Below are 11,173 nucleotides of genomic sequence, written 5' to 3'. Positions count from 1 at the left end.
CTTTACTTGTGGCAGGGATTGGGCCGTTTGTGGCAAAATCATTTTACTTGGCTTACACTGGAAATAAATGTGTATTGTTGAATATCCTCAGCATTGAAATATAACAATGGTTTCAATATTTGAACTGAGACAGGAAACAACTATTATTATCATGAAACCAAAGTCAAGGCTCCCTAACAATATAAGACATAAATGATTAACAGGGCAAACAATTCTTTAGGCAAGAAAAGGTTATTGTTAATACAATGAAAAACCTATCACAATAATTAACCAGGGTAAAGATGTTGATTGAGATCTTTGAATTCCACTTCTTTCAGACCAGGTGTAGAATTCAGGAATGAAGCCACTGGAAGCTTTTTTTTTTGCCTCCTGGTTTTTTGATATTCACAATTTACTTGGAAACTCTTGGTTTGTTTCAATTAATGAGTTAAAACAATACTCCAATAGTACCCTGGATAGGATGAACTTAGAGGGGATATTACAGAATAACTAAATTAGACATTCAAGCAATTAGAAATATGCTGTGTTCAACAAATGAGGCTGTGACCCTTCCGTGCCTAGGGTAGCCACCTGAGAGTGCCAAGGTCAGGGAAGGCTGTGAAAAGAGAGCAGATTCTCCCAGCGCTGGTGGGTGGCACTGAAACCAGGCTTCCCAACCAGCCACAAATGGTGCTTATGAATCCCCACAGAAGCCAGTATACAAATACACACAGCCCCCTTTACTGCATTTCAGTTTCTGGCTCCCAATTAGCCACTGGGTCCAGTAAAGAGATCAGTTATTTAAACTCTATGCTGTTTACTAAAAAGGTTCCCTTTGACCCCAAAGGGTCAGCCACATCACCAGATCAATATAAGTTTGGATCTTACCTAAAAAAGCACGCTGCCAGCCAATCCTTTAGTAACTAAAACTAAAGGTTTATTGCAAAAAGAAAGAAATAAACCATAAGAGAAATGTTAAAGGATTAAAGCAATCAGATACTTACAAATGATTAAAAGTCCATATACATCAGGTTTCTAGAAGAACTGTGGAGTTTGCAGGCTTGTATAGTTCCTCTGGTGTGCACCTAGTCTATGGGTGGGTCTCAGTCCTTTGTTTCACAGCTTCAGTTCAGTTGTAGATGAGCTGATCCAGAGGTAAGTTGGTATCTGAAGCTGAATCCTGGCTGAAGACAAAATGGATTCCCCAGGCCTCTGCCTTATATACCCTCTAGTCCCAGCCATGCTGTTGGTAGAGTTTTACAGAAACTAAAATGGAGTTCAGAACCACATGGGCCAGTCCTGGTGCCTCATCAGGCATGCTGCCTGTGGAATTTTACAGAAACCAAAATGGAGTTCAGGGTCACATGGGCAAGTCCTGGTGACTCATCTGGTACCTCTCTGGTTTCTCCCCCTGATCCTCTTGCACCTGGGAATGTCTTAATGGGCCATTAAACAGGCTATTGTTCTACATCCACCTGTCTGAGTCATTACCCAGACAGGACAATACAGATATATCAAATATATCTATAACTTCCATTTCACATATCACACATGAACATAAGTATTATCATCTTACTTAGCATATTACACCCTTTCTAACAGTACCTGACATGGCATGTCTCACATGAATTATTATGATTTTGACATATTGATGTTAAACCATATGTTAAATGCCCCCCCAGTCTAACCAGCATGATAGAGGCATTGAGGGATTCAGAAACTGAATACATATTACTCATGACTTCCTTAGGAAAGATGTTCTACCTCTGATGGGGACTGCAGCAAAAAGACTTTGACTGACATGACAACCACTTGTTTTTATTTATGTATAGGATTTTCAGTGGTGTTCCTCCCTATAGTGTCTCAGCCCCTCACAATCATTATTGAATTTATTGTCACGACACCCTGGTGAAGTAGCACTATCCCTGATCTCGCAGCCTGGGAAATTAAGACAAGGTGTACCCTAAGTGACTTGCTTAGCACCACACACTAAATCTATGGCAACACTAAGTGTAGATTCCAGGTTCTGAACACCAGTCCAGTGCCCTACCCACAAGAATATCCTTGATCGATGGAAGTTTCTACTGGGATCTGTGTTATGTTGATTTTATTTTAAACCAGCAACAACCGAGTCTTTGAGACTTCACAGAGCTGGGCACTTTGGCTAGTCTTTGGCTAAAAACACTGTTAGAATCATAGAAGATTAAGGTTGGAGGGGACCTCAGGAGGTCATCTAGTCCAACACCCTGCTCAAAGCAGGTCCAACTCCAAGTAAATCATCCCAGCCAGGGCTCTGTTCCCCTATGACACAGTGAAATGATGAGTTTCTCACAAGACTGGACAATCACAAGACTAGACAAGGTCTCAAGTACAGCGGTTGCATTTAGAAGCACAACTTCTTTCTTTCTTACAATTCATACTTATAAAATGCATCTATCCGGGGTTCCTGAAGCATTTGCCGCTTTTAAAAATACAAAGGCATATACAAAAAGAAGCAAACCCTTCTGCCGCTCCACAACCATGAAAGAAAACAAAAACCAGTTCCAAAATACCAGACCTTGACACACAAATTCCAGACCTCAACGTATCCCTTCCTCTTCAAAAGCCTAGGTGAAGAGAGAAGCTTTGCAGCATGCCAGTCTACAGAACTGGAGTGCTTTGCACCAGTCTGAGGGAAGAATTCCAACATCTGAGGCCCTGTCACATCCTGGTGTGCAATGCAGACCAGTGGGCGAGTGTGTCACTGACTGCCCTATAACTCTAGGTGCCTTCAATGCTCTTCTACTGTGGTTCACAGCCTGGATCCTGGCAGCCAGCAGACAAGTATGCACTAAGTGTCTGTGTGTTCAGCAGTTCTGGCTGAATACGCTGATCCAGCAGCTTGTTTTTGCACACTGGTATCCCAGCCTTGAATACACACTCCCAGTCCAGTATGGTCCCTAAACGGCATGCTCCACAAAGTTCAGCCCTTTCCTGGACCATGCAGAGGAATAATACAGTTTGTTTGCTCCTCTACAGAGACAAAAAAACTCCACTTATCACTTTAACTGAAGTTCACCAATCACTTTAATACAAACACAGCACTGGGCTCATTTAGATTGAAAGTAAAGCAAGTCTAGTAACAAAAGGAGATAGGATTTTAAGGGGGTTCAAGTAAAAAGGATAGCATTAGAAGCAGTTACAAACCAAGAAAAGTGAAAACACTTTCTAGAGACTTAACAAAACTACAGTCTTGGTTTAAGGTAAGGTTCTTACCATATTTCCATCCAGCAAGATGGCTGACTCGCCTCCCCCACCAGGTCAGGATCTCCTTTTCCTTTGTCTTTTTAGGTGAAAAATAACTTGGGGTTCTTTGCCCCTCTCTTTCGTAATCCAGTGAACCTTTTATATGGATTCTTTTGACAATTACCCCACAGAATAAAGTGAATTCCAGCAGTGAGGAAGGTGACATGGACTCTGGAGGGGAAGGAAGTTCCATGCTGGTTTGTTCCTCCCCTTGAGATTTGCTAAAATGTAAATTGACCTGCTCCTGCCCCTCTTCCATACAAATGAGTGGCCACTTGCCATGTGATTGCCAATCAGGTCTGAGGACATCTGGCTGGAGGTATTGGTTCGTGCTTTGTCTGGTGTAGTTGGGTGAACCCAATCCCCAGACTTCTCTGGTAAACACATTTTAGTTCCCCATTTCCTTCATATGTGTATGATCTCTTGGGCATTTACCATACAGACACCATGTGAGAATATTGATTGTCAGCGTGTTACTAGTTTTCCAGTGATACGTTACACGACACATATCAGATGTAGTTTATGACATTAATGAATTGGGGTACACTGAACGGATCAGGCCAACAGAAGCTCACTAGCAGATGCCAGTGAGCCCATGCATTGGGTTGATGCTAGGGTCACAGCACCCCATGCAGTACGTGCTGCCAATGGTCCTACTCAAGCACCTCCACTGAGGGCAGTTGGGTGTGGCCTAGCATGGGGACCGAGACAGTCTCTCAAATAGGCACGTCCCAGACCATTTAGGGCCTTATGGATCAAAATCAATGCTTCAGGTTCCACCTGGAGCTCAACAGCCAACCAGCGCCCATAATACAGCACTGTTATCATGCTATCACAGCAGATATTAAAGAGCTAGGATCTGATTGGCTCTTTCACACCACTCCAGCAGTTCAAAGAGCCTTTATAATGGGCGTGGCTGTAATTTACTGTCACTTTAAGGCCCCTTTCAATTGCCAGAGCAGTGTTAAGGGGCCTTAATATAGGAATGAACCAGGCCTCGAGCAATAATATATTGGCATATTCCACACAGCGATGATACAAGGCTTCCCCAGCTTTGAATCAGGTACAAACAACTTTATATTCTTGCAACGTAAATGTCCCCCTGCCTTCCAGGGTGTTAAGAGATGGTGACATTCATGCCGTTCCCACCATACATTGAAATCTCACACGCAGCGTTAACAGGAGGTGCCTCTTGGGTACTAAGGGCTGGAGGATGGAGTTGGTGACCTCTCTGAATTGATCTTGGGCTGCTGTCTGATTAAAATAATAAAATAAAAGGGTGCAGCATTAAAAAGTCAGAGCTGCCCAAAGGTGAGCAGCCTGTTAATAGTATCATCCACCGGTGATCAGACTGCTACTAGCTAGGGCTCCGTATCATTTTCAGAAAAAAAGCATTAACACTTCCAGCAACTGGACGTAATGTAGTGATCCTCTTTGCCAAGTGCTGCTGCCTGCCTCCTTGATTCTGAGGATACATGTTTTCGTCTGTTTTCAATGCAAAAAACAAATGAATCAGTTCTCCAGCTCCTCCACCCTTCAGTCTGTGAGTATGCACACACACACACCCTGGCACAGAGAGTTTCTCACAGACAAGGGCGGGGCAATGTTGGTGGGAGACTCGTCTTTAAATGTTAGCTGCAGATCTTGGGACAGTAGCCATAAAGGAGGGAGTATGGAAAAAGAAGGGAAGGGGAAAAAAGGCCTGAGAAAGATCTGATACAAAGAGGATCGATGGGATTGCTATGCTGATCAGTTTTCATGTACCTCTTGATTCCTGCTTTCAGACAAGAATAGAAAAGAACAATGTAAATGGCACAATAAAACTCATTCCTGACATATTTCTTAATCTGATCAACCAGGAAATCTTACAAGAAAGTTGGTTTATTGTTGGGTTTTTTTCCTGATTTCTGGCATGATTTGGTCACCAAAGATCTCTCTAAACCATAGTGATAAAGCAAATATGCTCCCTATGTAGCTTAAATAAGAGACGTTTAAGGGGTGACAGGATCACAGTCTATAAGTACCTACACAGGGAACAAATATTTGATGAGGGGCTCTTCAATCTAGCAGACAAAGATATAACAAGATCCAATGGCTGAAGCTGAAACTAGACAAATTCAGACTGGAAATAAGGCACAGATTTTTGGCAGTGACGGTAACTGACCACTGGAACACTTTTGCAAAGGTCATGGAGGATTCTCCATCACTGGCAAGTTTTACATCAAGATGGGATGGTTTTCTAAAAGATCTGCTCTGGGAATTATTTTGGGGAAGTTCTCTGGCCTCTGTTACATGCAGGGTCAGACTAAATGATCACAGGGTCCCTTCCGGCCTTAGAATCTAGGAATCATAGTCCTTGAACCACATAACACAAGTTCTAATTCAAAGAGTCAAAATAGTCAATCACTCTGAGGTTTGATTCTTTCCTGATTTTCACTGACTCAGGAGCAGCTCCATCAAAGTCAATAGCATTAAACCCAGTCAAAGTGATATCAGTGCCATTGATATATTATCCAGTTGCCCTGGTTGTGTAGACCCGTGGTCGTCACTGTTTCATCTACCCTCTTAGTTACAGGACCAGATATTTAGTTGTTGTAAATGGGTGGTGCTCTGAGTTATATCCCTTTACACCCATTGAAGATTGGCCCCAGTATATTTAATGGAGGATTGGGTACAAAGAATCCATAAAAATCCTCCTGCCCTAAAAGGGGTATCCAACTCTGAAGAAAAAAATCCACTGAACTATGTCTAGTGACTCTTCAGAAAAGACACTGCCTTGTGCAGATAAGGCAGATTATTATATGGCATGGACTGTATCCTTCTGTGCTTCCCTTTGGTAAAGTAAACCTGGGACACAAGTTCAGCCCTTCTATTTATCACCAGAGAAAGTTTGTGGTTTACCTTCACCGACCAGTGTGGAAGTTGTAGTTTTCACTGACTGCGACTGGTCGGCTTTCATTTTACAGGAGAATGAACGATTGCTCTTCTGTTTGCCGTTGTCCGAGGTGATGGAAACGGCAGGGAATTCGTTTTTAATGCTGCCTATACCTGAAAGCTCTTGAAATCAACTATGCTGACTTTTTTGTGAACTCTGAATCTGAGCAATTCACCAAATGTTCCTGAACAATTTTAATTGTATCCTCTGAGGATAGGCCAAGAAACAATGGCTTTAAATTGCAGCTAGGGAGGTTTAGGTTGGACATTAGGAAAAAGATTCCACACGTCAGGCTAGTTAAGAACTTGGAACAAATTGCCTAGGGAGCTTGTGGAATCTCTGGCATTGGAGGTTTTTAAGAGCAGGTTTCCAACAACTGCCAGGAATGGTCTAGTTATTGCTTAGTCCTGCCTTGAGTGCAGGGGACTGGACTAGATGACCTACTGAGGTTTCTTCCAGTCCTACATTTCTATGATTCTATGAGGTTTTGTACACATAAATGGGAGGAGAAGGACTGTTTTCATACAAGTGCCCAAGTTCTTATGCAAACAAGTGCATTCCCTATTCTTTCTTTCTTGTTCATAATAAGTTATTCACTGTCTGTTGCTTGCTTTTCCTTATTCTCCTGCTTAAAAAGTGTCATTCCACCAGTCAAGAAGCATCAACAATTCTATGTGATTTAAGTATCAAATCATACGCCATGATAGTGAATAGCAAATAGTTGATGTGATCAGACAGCGAACATCCCATAGGTTGAAATTTGTTCAAATAACTTACTTGACTAATATCTTTGCAGAAATCAGGGTTAGTTCATGAATGATTCACAGTAAAACAAAAACAAAAAAAACTAAATTCAACGGGCCATCTTATCTAAAATAAACAAGAGCTCTGCTACATTTAATTTTCATAGATGCACACACACTTGTATCTCAGTCAACCATCTTTATTCAAATTACTGGACACCTTCTTCTACTCTCTAATATATAAACAGCAATAGACATCATGGGATTTGCAGAGCAAAAGAGAAGTTTGTATTGTGTAAAACAACTTAACTTGCTTCAGAGGAGTTAGTACATTTTGCACAAAGCTTGTGTTGAATTAAAATGGGCAATAATGCAAACCTTAGAGAAATTAGCCTGCCTGCATCCATTTTGTGGGTATGTGTCATGAGGATAGCAGTGCACATTACTATGGAATATTCTGTTGAGCACGATATTTACACGTGGTTGTGTGGGAGGCTGATAAGGTATTTCTGTGAAATAATACAAGAACCAGAAAGAAGAAAGGTAATACTGAAATACAAGTGAAACAAGAACATAACATTAGAACAATTGGCTATCGCATTCCTTTGGCAGAATTTCTGTCCAGGAACAAGAAGGGAGATTTCATTTACAAGTATCTTATACTTACCTACATGTGTTTGCGCTATATATAAAATGAGAGGCTGCTTTTTTATCCTTGATCTTTTTTAAAAGGAAAACAGAGCACCTCAGTAAGGCTTGACCCAAATTTAATTAAGTCAATGAGAGTATCCATTGGTTTCTATGATAGAAGTAGCCCCCAAAATCCCTAGAGGGTTGAGAATTTGTGTTTCAAATTTTTCTATATCGGCCATTACAAAAAGCCTACTTGACTTGAAGTTAAGACAAGTACTGTGAGAATACAAATAGTCACTCTCCTGGTTACATGTCTCATTCCAAAAAATATCACCTATAGCAGTTGCCATCATGCTGTGGTGCTGATCCAGAAGGGAAAGTACCACCAATTGAATCACCAACACCGTTTCCTGCAGCATGTTTAATTTCCTTGGATGTTTCTATCCAATATGATGCCTTGGTTTTTATTATTTGTATTATTGTAGGACCTACAGGGACCAACTGGTATCTGTGCCCCATTGTGCTAGATGCTGTATATACAGATAGAAACAGATGACAAACTGAGGCATGGAGCATGAAATCTTGGCCTCGGTGAAGTAAATGAACTCCCACAGGCTTCAGTTAGGCCAAGACTGCAGCCAGAGAGAGTAAGTGACTTGCCGAAGATCATGCAGGAAGTCTGCTACAGAGGCAAGACCTGAACCCACATCTCCTGATCTCTAGTCTACTGCCTTCACTACATGACAATCTTCCATAGCTTGAGAGCGTACAGCCTCAGGTGGTGTGATCCACACTGAGCTAATTTTCACATACCAATCAAGCTATTCAAATATAGGCTGCGATTTACAATTTGCCTTTTGAAATTCTGTCAGATACCTCATTCATCCCGACCAAGGAGGATTCAGATCTGGGGTGAATTCTTTCCATAACACAAATCAATTTATCAATAAATAGGGCTGGGACAACAAGTTCAGATGAAACACAACCCAACTCAAGTCTTCATATAAAACTTGAACGAAACCCAAACTTTTTTTAAATCCCAAAGTTTGGGCTTTTGTTGTCATTTTCCCATGTGTCTCTGTGGACTTCCCAATTTCAGCTGGGACCAGAAGTGAAAATGCCAAGACACTATGGGAGCTGATTACTAGCTTTGTTGTGTTATTTTACTTTAAAAAAATACTAAGCCATGAATTGTAGTTGGTGGACAGCTGGTGCAGCTTGTATATATGTAAACACAATGGCAACTTCCTGCCCTGTTGGCTGTCTTCACATTGTGTTTCAATCGCCTTTCTTTCCTTCTTGTCTATGTTTTAATGATATGGGAACCCAAATGAATAAGAATCTAAAATTAACTTGCCACAGGATTTAACAATGAGACACGGATGTGTAGGCAGTAAGGCACCATCTCACGGTCTGAGCAAAGAGCTGTGAACCTCAGTTCTTATCCCAACTATGGTAGAATGTGCCTGTAAGAGACCCAGTCCTAGTTCTCACCAGGAATCCGACCTGGGTGTGGTTCAGGCAGTATAATGTCTGAGCAGACTAGTGAAAGTCTGTTTATTGGAACCTTCTGAGTTGTGTCTGTGCAGGTGGCCATGTCTACACAGGAAAGTTGCAGCAGTTTAATTGGTCAGTTTTTAGTCTGATTTATTTAAATGGTGCAAACTCTTGCGTAGATGCTCAATTTTTTATTTACGTTGGATTAGTTTAAACCTTTTCCTCCACTGACTTAAGCTAAAATGCAAATGTTACTTTTAAACCAAAATAAGAATGTCCACACAGGGGATTGCACGGGTTTAACTAAACTGGTTTAAATTCACACCAACTTTCTTTTGCAGACAAGGCCCACATTAATTGTCTCTGTGTCCAATAGCAATCTGGGGATCTTACACAGGCTCTGATGCTTCTTTCCCCTCTAGCTTTAGCCAAGACAGTTAATGATGCTGTGCCTCTGTTTTACCATTTTATAAAATAAGCCTAATAATGTTTACCTCTGTGATAAGGGCGTTGTGTGGGTTAATTATTAAAGGTTTATAAAGCACTTTGAAGATAAGGAGATATAAAAGCCCTAGATTAGGAGACTTGTAATAAGAAGCACCTAGACTGCTCAGATCGGAAGAATGAATGACAGCTGTATTTCTCTAGTGGGTGAGTAAAAGACAGGCATAATTTTCTGAGAGAGAATGAACAGCTCACTAAAAATATCATACAGGGTCTTGAGTCTGATACAGTTATAACAATGGGAAAAAGGAGTAAAGGAGAATTCACCAAGGGTAGGCTGATAGTCTGATTCAGTGTTCCTTAACCAGTGGGTTATGACCTCCAGGGCTTGTGAAAGCCATTGGAGGGTTGTGAGGTGTTGAAAATGTTATTACAATGTAAAGCAAAGACAATCTCACTCCCCTACGCCTCACACCTTCCAAGTCCAATGTTCTCTGTGAACCGCTCGAAATGCACACATCAGTTACACAGGCTTTTTTAACTCTTGGGGCTGCCCTACACTGGGAATTTACATCAGCATAGCTACGTTGCTCAGGGGTGAGAAAAATCCACACACCTGAATGAAGTAATTAAGCCGACCTAACCTCCAGTGTAGACAGCACTAGGACAATGGAAGAATTATTCCATTGACCTACCTATTGCTTCTCCAGGAGATGGATTAACGGTAGCTGTTCTTCATAATCTTAGGCAATGTCTACTCTGAAGCACTGCTGCTGTAGAGTTTCAAGTGTAGACAGGTCGTTTTAGCATAAATGTAAGAGGGTTGACTTCAAATAAAGGGTCACCAACCTGAAAAGTTTGAGAAACACTGATTTAGTTGACTACCCAAGTGGGGGATAGACAGACACTCTTGAGGATCATGTATCCTCTACATTCCTAATCATTACTGGAGGTTTCTAAACTTGTCCAGTTTTTTCCCATTTGAGAGCTGTTACATGCAAATCAGAAGGTTGGTTTATAAACAGTGCTTCTTTTAGGATTTGATCCGCCACCAACCATGGAAGTCTTTCTATAGATTTCAATGGGCATTGATGCCTTCATGTCTGTGCATTTGTGTACTTGACATTTGTCCGTGTACTCAGGACCTACTACTGCATGTCAGACTTTGAATTTGTTTACTGTGCATCCTCCTAGTGTTTTGTTTTAATTGGCAACTGAGTATTATAAGGGCCTTTGTCCAGAACAGTCCAAACTACCTGTATTATGAACGGGAAATTATTAGTAATTATAGTCATGACTTGCATTGTTTAGAAACTGCCGTTCCCAGTGCGGGGTCCAAGTATTTTTGAATACATCATTAAGCTTTTCCGTTTAAGTAACATGGAACTCTGGTGCTTTATTTAGCTAGTTAGATCCACAAATAAACATTGGGCATGGCAGTGCTCAGCGTCACCACGCCTCACTTTTAGGCGCCTAGACAACCACAAAGTCTGAGTTCTGCACCTATGCTTCCTCTGCAATGAATGGGGAGAGAGAGGCACTTCAGAATGGGATTCACAAAAGCCAGCACACTAGGCAGCGCCTTGCCTAAGCTAGCCAATGGGAGATGCCAAGGAGAGGAGCGAGTCCTAAGCCCCGCCCTCCTCACAGAGCTAGG

The sequence above is a fragment of the Emydura macquarii genome, unplaced genomic scaffold (assembly GCF_026122565.2).
Source record: "Emydura macquarii macquarii isolate MOO-44397 ecotype Brisbane River unplaced genomic scaffold, CSIRO-AGI_Emac_v2 contig_3080, whole genome shotgun sequence".
Lineage (NCBI taxonomy): Eukaryota > Metazoa > Chordata > Testudines > Chelidae > Emydura > Emydura macquarii.
The sequence above is the reverse complement of the archived record's forward strand: the minus strand, read 5'-3'. Positions refer to the sequence as shown.